This window comes from Centrocercus urophasianus, unplaced genomic scaffold (assembly GCF_019232065.1).
Source record: "Centrocercus urophasianus isolate 14NV4802_14NV808 unplaced genomic scaffold, USGS_Curo_1.0 seq_23, whole genome shotgun sequence".
NCBI lineage: Eukaryota > Metazoa > Chordata > Aves > Galliformes > Phasianidae > Centrocercus > Centrocercus urophasianus.
Genome location: NW_024884789.1, coordinates 9,627,598 through 9,642,924, shown reverse-complemented (window position 1 = coordinate 9,642,924; position 15,327 = coordinate 9,627,598). Strand labels below are relative to the sequence as shown.

At 38.3% G+C, this 15,327-nt stretch overlaps 1 protein-coding gene across 1 annotated transcript in view; it reads right to left on the bottom strand.

The window, feature by feature from the left end:
* FBN1 (fibrillin 1) overlaps positions 1–15,327 on the bottom strand; it is a 147,033-nt gene that overhangs the window by 96,920 nt on the left and 34,786 nt on the right. The window lies entirely within an intron of this gene.

Sequence of the window (15,327 nt, the reverse complement as noted above, 5' to 3'; positions counted from 1 at the left end):
ACAGCTGAAAGGAGGGCATGTGGAACACATCTGCTTTGATTTGTTTATGGTAGGACAGGCCACTTATCCAACAGAAAGAATTAAACTAAGATGTTAATAAAATACTAGTAGACTTTATTTTGTTCCATTCTCCAAGGGCAACAAGCAAATAGTGGTACTGCCAACTCCTGCTGTCTCCTGCACATCCGGGGTGCACACTACGGTTAATTCTTTGTGAGTGACCCTAAAATGTTTTTCTGTTACACAGCACCCAGACAGATTCCAGTGTCCTGTCAGCACAGCCAGCAAATTATAAACCTGATGTTTGTCTGTACTGAAATAGTTACCAGCTGCCTAAGCCAAGGTCACTAAGCAATTCACGCTGCCTTGTAGTGATGACATCATGAATTTCTTCAATTTTCATGCCACTTCCAAATTTTGTTAGCTGTAACATGTTTCCATTAAACCATTGGTATTAAGTGTTAAAGACTGGACATTTTTCTCTTCTGCCCACAGGTCTCTTGTTAGACAATGACACCAGGATTGCTTCCCAATCCAGGGGCACCTTGAAAACAACCATTCAGCTGATCTTTATTCCATTCCAAGGACACTGTGTGGATATACAATAATTCTGTTAACTAATCAAGCCACTCTTTGACATAATAAGTAAACTGGCTTACAGTAGTCCTCAGTGCCACCAACAGTCATCCCTGATATTGTGGACCAACATAATACTTTTGGAGCAGCCATCATTAAATATATAATATAGTTAATGCATATAAAGTAACAGCTTAGTTTAATCATTAATGATTTGTATTAAAATACATAAATGAGAGAGCAACAGAAAATAAAAAAGGATATTTGATCTTGTTTTTGTGAAACTAATGCATTAGTCTGGTTTGATGGCAGTGGCTGCAATTCTCAGTGAATTCTCAAGGTGTTTGTCAGCAATTTTTGATGAAATTTTACTTTTCCTGTACTTCATCCTTCCAAGTAGTTGTTCACGAACGTACGTAGTGCCAAAAAGGGATGACACAAATAAGGCACGATTGTGAAGTGAGGGGTATTTCTCTCTGCTAAGAGAGGTCTCACAGAAGTCTGATAAAGGGGCATGATCCATTTTTTAATTGCACCGCACGCCGTGCCCTGGTTTCAGCCCGGATGGCGCTCATAGCACAGCCGTTGGTTGAGCTGAGGGGATTCGCCGGGCTGCTTGGCGGGAAGAGCAGACCATGATGGCACGGGGCAGGGCAGCTGCAGTGCAAGCTGCTCCAAGCTGCATGCAGCCCGTGGGCTGGACGTGGCTGACCAAGCCTACCCACATCCCTCTGCAGAGCTTCCTACCCTCAAATAGATCAACAGTCTCATCTAATTTTGAACAAAACAAGGTCTAAGAGAGAGATCTCTTCACTGAATGCAAAAATTCTAACGTTAAAACTTCTAATATTAAAACAACAGATGATAATTCTTTAGAAACACCACAGTTTGGTGTTGTCAACGTGAAAACTCCAGCGTACCTCCTAAGAATGAAATCCTTTATTGTAGATTGTCCCCATACAGTTTAAATATAGACGGTTAAAAGAGGAGGCATTTTGTTCCCTGTGGAAGCACACATCGGACAGCAATGAATAGCCCATCTTGTATTTTATGTTGGAATATGAATGGATCAGCATTAACCATTGTTTGCTTTCAAACTATAAATGACCTAGCAGTGGCTAATACGACTTCGAAATATGAAGTTTTTTTATAATTTTTTATCTTTTTTTTTTTTCAAATAATTGCAAATCTTTCCTCAAGGTTTCAGCAACAAGAAATAGGCTAAATATGCACTCGAAACCAAGCTATTCCAGCCTCTAATTGTTATTATCTAAGTTTATAGCATTTCAGTATAGAGAATTATTAAATCTCTTTTAACCTAATCCTTTCCCTTGATAAATTTTGCTCTTAATACTCAGTTTTCTGTTGAGTACAACTTTCCTCCTATTTTCTCAAATACAATCTTCCACAATCTTAACAAGTAGGATTTTCTTTTGGGTTCTGAATGGGAAATTCTAAAGGCCAAAAAAGGGGCAAGAAGATCATTTGTACGTACTTACTGACCTATAACCACAGGGAAATCCATATTCACTTGAATTCCAATGTTTTTATAAAGGTTTAATCAAAAGAGCTCTAAAATTAAAGCACTCTTAATATCAAGTTGAAGATTTTTTTACATGTTACAAGCGTAAGCCATACAAAAAGGAAATGGTATTCCACTAAAACAGTGACAGAATGAGAAGGTAGTAGTATAACAAGTAAAGAAGTTTCCTTGAGCTACATCATCTCCCTTTAATTTTTTTTAAATTATGAATTATGCTGATTTCAGAAGATGTTGTAAAACTTACATAGCCAGTGCTACAAGGCACCAACATGGAATATGAACTTAAAATCCTAATCTTTACTTTGTCACAATGAAATTCCCTTATGTATTTATGACTGCAATTAATCTGCAATTACTCAAACTACGTCATGAGTAAAGCTCAAATACAAGGTTCCAAGTTATCAATAAGGAATTGAAAAGAGGAGGGGGAGGGGGGAATACTTCCCTTTTTTTTCCCCAAGAGATAACAGGATTTTAAACGAAAAATATTGAGACTTGACAATATTTTAGTAAAATTACATGTTAAAGATGTACAGCTGATGATTCCAATGTTTGATGATATTTCTAATGCAAACTTCAGCATGTGCAAGTAACATTCAGTAAGGCATCAGCCATGGCTGTCTAACAATTTTATCTGCCTCTCCACATATTTTTTAGCTATTTCTATAAAGAAACCTCAGACAACTGAGAAGACAGCTGAAACTCTAAAAGCACTTTAAGTTCACCTGTGTCAGAAAGAGCAAGAGGGCAATGGAATGAGGGTAGTGTACATCATGTGAGAATCCAGTCTGTTAAGTCTAAGGGAAAGAATGAAGCTGCATTTTGATCTACCTTGTTCCTGTTTTAGCCATAATCAGCAGACAATTTTTGTTATCCTCACAGAAGATCTTTTATGTTCCTAAAGCCATCAGAGAGGTGACTGAAATATGTAACTCTGTCAGACTTTGATCAAAACAAAGCGGAGCAATAAATACCAGTAAATGTTCCAGTTAAAGCTGGACAGCACCAATGAGACTGAAACACCAGGATAGTGCAAGACTTTCAATATCAGATACACTTCTTAAGTTCTCAACTCAGAAAGCTCTCAAGCTCTCATTTCATGTTAACTGCAGTTTGTTTTCAAGAACAATATCCTATTTCATGTAAAAATAATGTTTAAATACGATTTTGAGCAAACAGAACCAATATTAAGCAGTTATGCCAGTGCAAGGATGCTGAATGAAACTCTGCTCAGTCTCTTCCAATATTCATCCCATATAAACCCTCTATACAGAATACTTGATGGTTCAAATTTACAGCCTTATTTTACAAACTTAATCACCTGTTGGTGAGGTTGACAGATTCTTCCAGCCCTGTTAAAATAAACTGATCACAGAATGAGATGCTAGCAAGCCACCAATCATCTTACCATAATCAGGATTATATTATTCAAAACAGGAAAACACCACTTCTTGCCATCGTGGATGATGACGAAATGAGTGCTGCTTTGCTGGTTCTCAGCACACAGCACACACAGCTCATGCAGTCCCACGTGTTACAGCACTGTCTGAGCAACAAACCCAGGAGGTTGCTTGGAGGAAGGAAGCATTCCTGTTAGCTGCTACCACTCCATATGGGTAAACTCTGCATGAGCCCCAAAATCCAGCCGAGACTGCTGTGCAACTGAAACCACTCAGCAATGCAAATGGACAACTTTCCTTTTATTCAGTACAGGGGAAAAAAAGGAATAAAAATAATATTCCATTATCACGCACAGAATAAGAAAAGGTAAGAAGGGGTTCTAAGTCAAAGTGCTGTAGATCTCATTTTTATTAGAACTTACTTTCCCACTAAGTAGTGTTTTTGTTTCTAGTATTTTGTGAGGAGATGATTGGAAGTGAGACAGAACTACAATGCAGGAACACAGGACTCTACATAGCCTGCTCAGAACTGTCCACTGATCACAACGTAACCCAAGTGAAATCCACTTGACAGTCCATGCCTCTGCTTGGTCTGCAGTCGGAAAAGAGAACTGCAAGTAATTGCACCTGAAAATGCTCATTAGGAACTCGATCTCATACAGTCAAAGAACAATGTTTACAAGGTTGCCAGTCTAAGTTTCAAGAAGCAGTGTCCTTTTAACACAGTGCACAACTTAATAGGTAAGTACAGTTCCAGGTGTCTCCAGAGTCAGGGATCCCACTGCGCAAATTTGTGCTTCTGTGCTCAAGTATAACATTTGGGAAATTATCCTCATATTTTAATAGCAAAGGAAACTAAATTGTTCAGTCTAACGAAATGGATAGACTATAAGTAAGGTTTTGCTACAATCTATTGGGAAAGACAGAGAGAAGCTTTGTTTAGAATATAACCTGCACAGTGCTGTATTGCACAAAAGGCAAAAGAGAAAATGAAGCAGAAGTGAAACTTCTGAAGTAAGGCTGGCCAAAAGCAACTGCCCACCAGATCATCAAACAAACTTTCCCAAAGGAAAAGCAAATCTAAATAAGAATTTATCTAACAATGTTTTTTGTAACCCAGGCTGTGAACAGTTTCTATTATTACCCAATTCAGTAAGCAATGTAACAAACCTACAGACTCATTTACAATGGTGCCACTAAAAGCCCCCTGTGAAATAAAGCAAACTGAACACACAGAAGAGGGCAAAAGGAAAAACAACTGGAGAGAAAATCTTCAGCTATTTAAGAGAGAAATTTCTACTTCATTTTTTTCTTAACCATAAAAAATGTGTATTTCTAATGGGGAAAAAAAAAAAAAGTATTTTAAAGTGATTCTGTTTTCCAGTGGCATTCTTGAAGTACAAGAGAAAAGCACAAATTTTAGATTAGAAAAATTAGCTTAGGAATAAAAAAGCAGATGACATGATTTCCAAAGGAGTTTCCATAAATGTCCAATGGCTGGTTATTTGAATTACAGCAAAAATTCATGGAAGAGAAGGAAGCCTGCATACATCATCATATTTACCTGCTTCAGAGATTCTAAATTGACCTGGCTATACTTGTGCAAACAAAATGTCTGTCATTTTTCCCAAGCTTAAAAGCTCGGAATGAAATAAATGTAGATCAAGTAATCTGATATAACATCTGAAACAAACAGCAGCATAGATATAACGAGAAGCTTACATCTTAGTTCTTTGAGAAAGCCTTGTTTCTTACCTCGGTTGGAAACCATACAACTCTTTCCCTTTGTTACACAAACAACCACACTGATAATAGAAAAATACAGCTTTCACTATACTTCAGTCATCTTACTCTCTTCAGAAAAGGAGCAATGCATTTAAAGATGATGAAAATAAACGCCACACCACATATCAGGAAGCTGTGCTCGAAATGAGGGGTCTTTTTCAGTAAAATGCCAAGAATTACAGGAAGACTCAGAACTGACACAGTAAGACAACATAACCAAGCTGCAGCAGTAAGCACTTCCACAGCACGTTGAGTTTTAAAGGCTGAGCATTTCAGGTTAAATTTCCAAATGTCTGTCAAAGTGGTTTTATGTACCTTCAGTCAGGAAAACATCTCCTGATAAGGACAAAGGGAACGGACAATGTTTTACAGGCGTACATTTCCCAAGAAACTAACGCAAACTAGCATGACACCTTGCCAGAGGAATGGGAAAGGCTGATGCGCTTGTTCTCCATTTTCACTTATAAAGTGCACCCTTTTAGTTGTTCCTAGGTTATCTGGAAATCACCTTTTACATTTACACAGGACTTCATGGCTTTTAAGCACTGGGCAGAAAAGTAAATGATCATGGTCCGGAATCCATGGGATAACAACTATTTACTTCCACCTTGCTTAGTAGGGGAGGACCACACACCTCACCTCACAGGCTGAATCAAGAGAGACCCACAACACAACTGCCCTGTGTCTGCTCAGTGCACCGACTTCCAACCATTTCAAAAGTCAGACACGGTAAGTCTCCACTTGCAGGGGACACTGAAATGCCAGTTGATAAATGCATCCAATCGCAACACTTATTTCCACATGGGCCATTTCCTCAAATAATTACTCACTGTTAAGCTCTCCTCTGTCCCCTCCTCCCCTGAGCCAGACACCATTACTCATCCTAGTCAGATCTGAATGTGTCATCGCTGGAAAGTACATGGCAAAGATATTAGAGAGTGTTCAGAAAGAAAGAAAAAACTTTGTAAATATTTTAAACCTTATGTCCTACAGTGCCCAAGCTTCTTACCAATGAGGCTTGGTGGATTTAGTTGTGGTATGTGAAGAAAGTATTCCCATGTCACTTCTGTCTGCTGCTTTCCAGTGCCAGAGGTGGCTTCATATATTAACAAGGCCACCTCTCAGCTGCACCAGTGCACAGTTCAGCACAGAGCTCAAATTGTTAAGATTTAACACTGTTTACTGCTAGGATATCACTGGAACTGGGGAACCAGTGCACCTGGTCAGTGCTGTAAGGCAGAGGTATGAATCTGGCAGTAGAAATGGCTCAAAATACCACAGCTGTGCTGTGGACAGATCACTGCTCCAAGTTGCCTCTCGTTAATTTAACAAGAGAAAAAACATCCATGGAGGCATATCCAACACCTGCAATAAATAACTTCCACCGGTATCATAATTTTTTGTTCTGTATTAGTTAACCACAAAAATTAGTTCCTGCCTTATGTATCCCAGACCTAGGAACATTATCCTCTAATTCATGAATCTGACGACCCCATTTCTGCACGTCTTCCTCACCTTTGCTTGTCGCAAATTGTTCTCATATATTGACTTGCTGGCACACTTCAGCCTAGATTTATTTTCCATTCTGTAAGCTTCTTCACAAATGCCTTTTTGCACAGACGATCTGTTTAACATTTCTATCTAACAAATATTATCTAGTCTTCCTAGGATACTGGTTAAATAACAGGGCTTTAAAATAACTGCTTACTAACCACATAAGCCTAACATTATCAGCAGCAGTGGGTGTACAGAACAATTCAGGCTGGCCATTTAAAAGAGTATTTTGGCAATCCATTTTCAAGAACAAATATACAACTACTTTCATGCCAATTTTATTCTTGACCCAGTTCTTGAAGTCTGTAACTGAAAAGTAATAACATTACCATAATAAAATAAAAAAATAATGTTCAAAAAATTATTACAGAATTGGAGTGATTTGTTGCACACATTTTAATCCAACACGCAGACTAAGCATTTCACCAAAATCAAGGCTGTAGCTCTGTTGTTCCCAATTATGTACGGCTGCAGTCCAAATACAGAAAATTGTTACCACATTTTATCCTTTTCCGTGATGAAGAAAACAGTAAGCAATGCAGCTAAATGCAGAACAACCTCTCATTTCTGAATAAACAGTTACCTGACAAACTCTGACCCACTCTACTTTGCTGTGTGAGATACAAAAGAACACTTCTTTACAGATTTTAATTTTTCCAGTTTCTTTCACAGGCTAAAAAGAAATGCCTCTTTTTTTGCAGAAAAAGTAACTAACATTGGTGACACATTTATTGTGAAGACCGGGTGATTGTTCAGAAGAATAGATTCAATTGAAGAACTCTGGAAGTTTCACTTAAAAAGACTAAGTTGGCTGAAGTTTATTACTACTTTTTAAAAAGTAGAGTTCTTAAGAAGTGCCACGTTATAGAAACAGTCTTAACATACCACAAAGTATTAACTATTAAATAGCAAGGTAAGGACAAAGCTAGTAGACAGGCTCTGCTTTTTTTCTTTGGCTCCAGAAGACACTGACTGTAAAATAGCTGAGACCATCCAAAAGTAGTGCAAACTGTGTAAGAAAAACAGACCCTAATGAGTTACAGTATATTAAATAGACCGACATCCAAAGAAAGGGAAAATGCTTTCAGACAATGCAACACTCAGGACTTAAAGACATACTGCTCACATTTTAAAAGAAGGAGCAGTATAAATGCATTAGAAAGAACTGTGGGGGAGAGGAAGGGGGGAATAGTATATAAATGTTTCTCTGCAGTGTCATGAAACAAAATACAATTGCAGATCATTGGAATCAAACTCAGCCCAGGACTGAAAATGGGTTATAAATAAAAAAGGGAGGTGAGAGAATGGAGGAAAGCCAATTTCACCATTCAAGCTAAGTGAAATACGAAGAGTAAACATACAGCAGGAACAGCAAGAAGTCGACTTTCTTTCAGTGTGGATAACTTAAAGGGAAGGCAGTAAATGTAATTATGGTGTTTGGGGTGTTGGTAAGTACATATTATCATAATGACATAGGGACAAATGTTTGTGGTCCTAATGCAAAACTTCTAAGGTCTTGGCAGCTCCTTAACAAGGTAATTAGAGCAATCAACAGTTTCTTCTTACTCCTTCCCAACAGATGCCAGGAATTGTCTGGCTTGCCCTAAGAAAGCTCCCTCTTTTCCAGAACTAAAAAGGACCAGCACTCCTGAGGAATTATGGAAGTGGAAAAGCAAGGGGCATGTAGATCATATTCCTGTAAAGACACTCTTCTTCAAATGGCAGCCAGCTCCCTGACCAAATCTCTTCAACCAGGCACTTGTCTGGGTTAATGCATTCTCTGTACTTCTCATGTACACATTTTTTAGTGATGACTTTAGTGATGACAGATTTGACATGATGTCAATACTCATTTATTTTCCTTTTAATAACTAATACTGTTCTTTTTTGGGTAAATTTTGAACACACAGTTTAACCTTGTAAATAGCTAGCTAAATGCATTAAAAATATATCAGAAAAACAATGATAATATTCAGTGCATTATATACATTTGCACATAAATACTTTAGCAGTGATTGCACTATGCTCTCCCTGTATCTCATAAAGTGTTACAAATCTAAACTGATAATGTACAAAAAATTAGTTCAGGCAGTAATGTCTCATCTCTAACTCTACAGTGAAATGCATCAACTTGAAATACCATGCCACTCTTGTTTTGGAAGATCCTTCCTCAGTGAAACTGTGGCATCACTCTGTGTTTACACCAATGCAATCATGATCAGCACCTGGCTCATTTTGCATAACTACACATACGAGATCTGCACTAATATAGTGATCCAAATATAAACACAATAATGGCATGCACTAGTTAACTCTGTGTAAGTTTGATGGTATCTCTGTTGAAATGTTATGGAACACATACCGTAACTGCAATTATTTCATGCAATTAATACCCACTTCCAGAAGTAGGAAACATCTCTCTTCATGAAGGGAAATGATCTGATCTTGACTGACAAATACTTTCAAGTATTTCAAGCCAGCCCCTACCAGCTCAACTGACAAATACTTTCAATGCTGATTTCATACAAGAACAGGATCTCCTAGTTGAATGAAAATGATGGCTACCCATGGTGTACCCTCCTCACATACTTACACTTACATGAGATACTAATACTCGTGTATTTAATCACTGGGACTTTTTTATTTGCGTGTTTTGTTTTGTATGATCCAGTAGATACTGCTACAGACTACTTCTCAGTTAGCATTCTTCTGGTCTTTGGATTTTACACGTTTTCAGCGAGCCTCGGGCTCTCTCTTCATAATTACTTTCTTTTTAATATTTACTGAAGCATTAAGCTGTTCATCATGAACAAGCTGCAGAAAATCTAAGTTATTCAGAGAGCTTCTAGACTTCTATATTTATTGGAGAGCGCCAAGGAACATCAGCTACATTATCATTTAATGAAAGCAAGTAAAGGCATATTATTTCTTCAAGATGTTCTGCCATTCCTGTCTTCACTGACAGCTTAGTTGAACGTGTGTCCTTGCATAGCACTAAGAGGTGGATATCAAAGAATGAACGGCTTCAAATGTCTGAGGATTTTCTGCATATATCACGTTTTTAAGGGATTCTAAGGATTTAAGGGTTTCTAAGGATTAGAGAAACCGTTCCTGACAATTCTCAATTAAACAGCCTGTCAAAACTAAATCAAAACTGTTTCCCAGGAAGTGATTATAGCAATGTACATTCTTGGGAATACATTCCTAATAGGAATATACTCACAAAAGTTGCCTAGACATAGTCCTGGCAACCTGCTGGAAGTGTCCCTGCTTGAGCTGGGGACTGAACCAGATAACCATCACTGGACCCTTCCAACCTCAACCATTCTGTGATTCTGTGGGGAAGCTCATTTCTTGTGACTGTGCATGCACAAACTGCCACACAAAGAAACAGCCACTAAGGGGATAAAGATAAAGGAGAGACCCATTCTGCATCAGAGGCCTCTTTCCAAAAGCTAGCCCATACCAGCTCAACTGAAAGTGACACACACCAATTGTAATTAATTCATTATACCCTCATGGGGAATAGCATCAGACTCCTGAAAACACGTGCACTTCAACAAAGTAATGCTGATTTCATACAAGAATCTCGTAATTGAATGATAATGATGGATATCCATGGCATTCCCTCCTCACATACTTACACTTCCATTTGAAGCACAGAATGTTTCAGCACAAGTTTTCTAACACTGGATATACAGAGAAGACAAGAAAGTACTCAGTAGAATAGGAATCTCTCAGAGATAAGACAGGAAAACACTAGCATCACTAGCTCCCCACATAGGAGTATTAACCTTCAGGTAACATGGGTGAATTAGCCTGTTATGCCATCCAAGCCTCCCTTTTTCAGTATATGTTGTGTACTACGTAGCCTGGTATAGCACATCACTGCTGCCTAATCGGATAAACAAACAGCAGTGGAACCTAAAACACATGAAAATGAAGAGCGCCGCAGAACGCAGAGTCCTTTAAATACTTTTTCCATACATTTTCCATTCTTAAAAATCATCAAAATGCTTTGTAATTAAGTTTGCTATGTACAGATTTAACTATATCAAATACAGATAAAATATAGATAAAATAATAATTTATATGAAATGTACAAAACACTAACAGGCTTTGCTGCTGTTTACAGATAAAAGAATCTGTAGAAACTGCTGTTGATCCAGATGCCTGTCTAATACATAATACTTCACAGCCTTACAAAATGCTGTGTAGAAGAGGATGGAAACTACTTTTTGGCCTACTTTCTACACTGACATACTGAAGAGGAGGGATAGTCTTGTGGTTGAGACACTTGGCTGGGACTGAGATGACCTGGGTTCAGTTTCAGACTCCACTACAGACTCCCTGTATACCCTTACACAAGTGACTTAATCTCTCTGTATGTAACGTAGGGCTGCCAATACTTCTGGACGCTGTAAGGTTTTTTCCTCTTCAGACTACACAGCCTTTGGGACACAGATTTGTGCGTTCTGTGAACGATAAAGGAAGCTTTGAGCTGAATTCTGTCCTCTTGGCATTATTGCAATAAAAGGAGAAAAGATTTTTTGCATAATGTTTTTTGTGTTTTGAATCTTCAAGTCTTTTTTAAATTCAATTAATTGTCTGTTCGTAATAAATGACCAAAAGAATTAGCTCTTGAGATTTTCTGTGCTGGGCAAGTGCAACACAGCAGCAGAACACATTCCACAGAAGAACTCATGCACAATCAATTAGGTCGTCTAATTAATTTTCCAACTCAATAGATGCTATGAACTATTTTTTATACAGAAATATATCTATACTGGACACACATGTGTAAAAGCAATCCAAAAACTTTAAAAATCATAGAGGAGAAGGACAGATGATATTCACTTGAAGGGAATGGGCTGCTACATGGGAACAATGCCTTCTCACGTGGGATTCAAATTTCTGACGTGAGAGGAAAAAGCACATGGGGAGGCAAGGGGGAAGGGAAGAGTATTTTCCAATGGACAAGGCTGTGTATTTACCACTAGAGACTGACTTGTTAATCAGTATTTAGAGTGATTTATGACATTTATCCCATAATCAGGAAGAAAGAAAACTGGCACACACAAAAAAAGCAAAAGCACTTAAAAATAGATTTGAGTGAAACAGGGACAAAACCACGGATACTTAATGCAGTTCTTGAGCAGAGATGACATGAGGCTATAGAATCTAACAACGGAGATGTACTTGTCTACTCCTAACTCAGACAAAACATCAAGTAACATTAGCATGAACTGTTACTTGAACTGACTGCAGAACAAAGTTTGAAACAAGTTGAAGAAGGGCCACAGAATTTTTTTTCTCACAGCATCATCTGCACTAGATCTTTACCTGCGATGAATTCTGCTGCACTGCCTTTCCCATTGCTGTGATCACCTGAAAACGATTCTCCCACATGAACAAAGAGAAGCATTTGTGAGACTACAGTTATAATTGTGATGTCTGAATCAGAAGAGTGAATTGACACATTTCTAAGTCCTAAGGGAAACGGCAGGCAGTTTTAGACATACACCTATAATTCACGATTATGGGAAAGATGTAACAGAAGCACAAGACACTTCAGTTAAGGCTTTACCATAGGCATTTCTATGTAAGCACAGACTGGTTCATAAGTGAACTTAAAAATCCTATAGTAAATAAAAAGTGATAAACAACCATCACTCCAACCTACAGCATTTCTTCAGTTTTCTATTAGTAACCATACAATGTCCTCTGTTGCAAATACAGAGAGCGGATCTCTCCAAGGATCCAACAAGCCAAGACAGCAAAAAGAAGAGGGAAGAAAAACACAAAGGCAGCAAAGACAGGTTGGATCAAAGCAAATCCAACACAAGTGGAAGCACGAAAACATGGAGAGACAAACACTGGGAACCAGCAGGCATCATGTGAGAAGGGCTGAGAAAGAAGGGTAGGAAAAGGACAGCCTGAGAGTTTCACCAGCCAGTAAGGAGAGGGATTATTGCCAGGACAGGCTGGCCTACTAACTAGTGAAAAGGGAGGCCTGGAGAGCCGACTAGTGAGGAGCAGCCAGCCAGGAGAAAACATCCAGGAGAGCAATCTGCACATCAAGCAGAACAGGAGCAGCCAACAGTGCTCACCTTCACATGCTGAGAAGCACAAAGATGCCTGAGAACTTCACAGCAATGCAATGAGTTTACCACTGATGCAACAGACCTCAATATTCCATCTGAATATGCACTCTGAAATATTACATACTTGCAAGCACTCAGGTGACCACAAGAATAAGCAGTGATTGCAGAAATCACAGACGTTAACCTTGTATTTTTCAGGAGGGCTTTCCCCTCCTCCCGTACTCTCCCCATCTGTGGAGTTGACTTCCATATTTTTTCATTTTCGATATTTTCAAGCTGATAAGGTACAAAATATTATTTGTGTAGCTGAAATACTAAACCAGTGATAAATTACATTAGGAAAAAAAAAAAAAAAAGACTCAGAAATGAAGGATGGCCTGATTCAACTGCACTGACAACATACTGCTTGTCTGTCAAATTAGGCAATTGCTATCTATCCATCTCAAAAAAGTAAAACATGAGACAAAACCGAGCACTATAGCTAATGGATTGCCAGTACCTCTGATGTCTTTTGAAATATTTCTAACCCTGAAAGAACAACAATTGAATAAATGAATTGGAGCTGAGTAAACCACATCAGGGCTTAATTTTGTCCCCATCTTAAGGCATCTTTCAAAACTAGAATAAAATTAATGAGCAGTAAAAGATGTAGTTTAAAACTGTTTGCTAGAAAAGCATGTCCCATTTGCAGTTTCCAGATTGTTAAGCACATCCCATTCATTTTTCTCTCTCCCACATATCTTCCTGTTGTAACTCAGCAGTGTGTGAAGCATGTACTGATGTGAAGATGCTTCCATCAATACGTCAGGATTAACGGAAGGAAAGGAAGTAAGGGAATCCACACCTAGGAAAGCTTCACTTACCCTTCTGGATATAGAATCTCAGATACACTACTGAAATCCTTGAGTATCTTTTGCCTTTTAATTTCAATGGGCTTTAACTTCAGTATTAAACTGCTAGGAACCCAGTGACTCCCTGAGCTCTCAGGCCAAAAGCAGATTTGCACCTGAGACAAAGAGTATGTTAAATGTTAGGAAGTCAAATTCTTGTTGGAATTGAGCATAAGAGCGTGGCACACAATGGACAGCAGCCCAGGATTTCCCACAACTGGTAAGAGAGAATGGAGGTGGTAAGCAGGATGCAGCTCCTATCTACTGCTGGGAGTTAAGATGGGTAAGTGTACAGAAAACAGTATAAAGCAGTTCAGAGTTCCTCAGTGGGAGCTCTGGCACCTATCTAAACTGCAAGGTTTAGTAATTACAATGCCAATTTAAACTCGTACTTAAAAATATAGGAAATATCTTCTTTTTAATAGATGGGTACCTTTAAGAATTGGTCACTGATACACACATGCATCACTCTAAGCAATGCTAATGGAACAACAGACGGTGTCTGTTTTTAGTGATGTCTAAGGTTTCAGCTGGTTGTAAACCAGCACTGTGGGAAAACTTTTAGGTGGCTTTAAAAAAATTCCCATAAAACAGTAGAAAGCTCATAATTTAAGACGCTTCCTCCTGATCATCAGAGGTATTGAGCACTATATCCAAAAGGTAAGTAAGACTGTTCCCAGAAATAACATATTTTATCTACACCATTCCTGTAAGGAAATATCTATTTCAGTAATTAAGCTTCAGGCTTCAACTATGCCTGTGATAAATAAAATTCAAATTAGAAAAATGTTTTTAAATCATCAAATAGTGTAGTCTTATAAAATAAAATACACTTGCAGTGGTTAAACTGCCCTTACACACCAGCATTTTATTAGTGTGTGAATATACTATAAGCCTAAATTAGAAAGATAATGTAATTTAGCCCACATGTTTGAAATGAGATAACCACTGGATGGAACTCCTGCCTGGCAGCATTCTGATCTCCTTCCTTCCCTCATTTAATTAGGAATTGGAAATGGGATCAGCATATTTTAAATAGCTGATTAAAAGCCCTGCTCATAGAAGTGATCTTATTTATTTTTCATGTGAGCATCAGGCTGGCCCCCTGCTTTGAATGAGGAGCAGAAAGTCATAGGCATCACCTCATGGGAAAAGGATGGCCCAAAACTCCAGTCCATGTGCTCAAATTTGGGTATAACATGAATCCAATTGAAGTGCATGATAAGGGCCTTTGGATTTCAAAAAAGCTATTGGAGGACACATACACACTTCTCTATGCTTTAACCAATGTATATTAGCATATCTGCGCTCAAGAAACATTTTAGAAATGAGAATATCAGACAGATTGTGTAAGCAGCACATAAGCCCAAAAGAAAAGGAACACTATATCATAAAAGGGAAAGAGACAGTAAGTGTTTCGCTTGCTGTTTATTCTGTTAGAATATCTTATTCATCATCTTGAAACCCCAAATTGC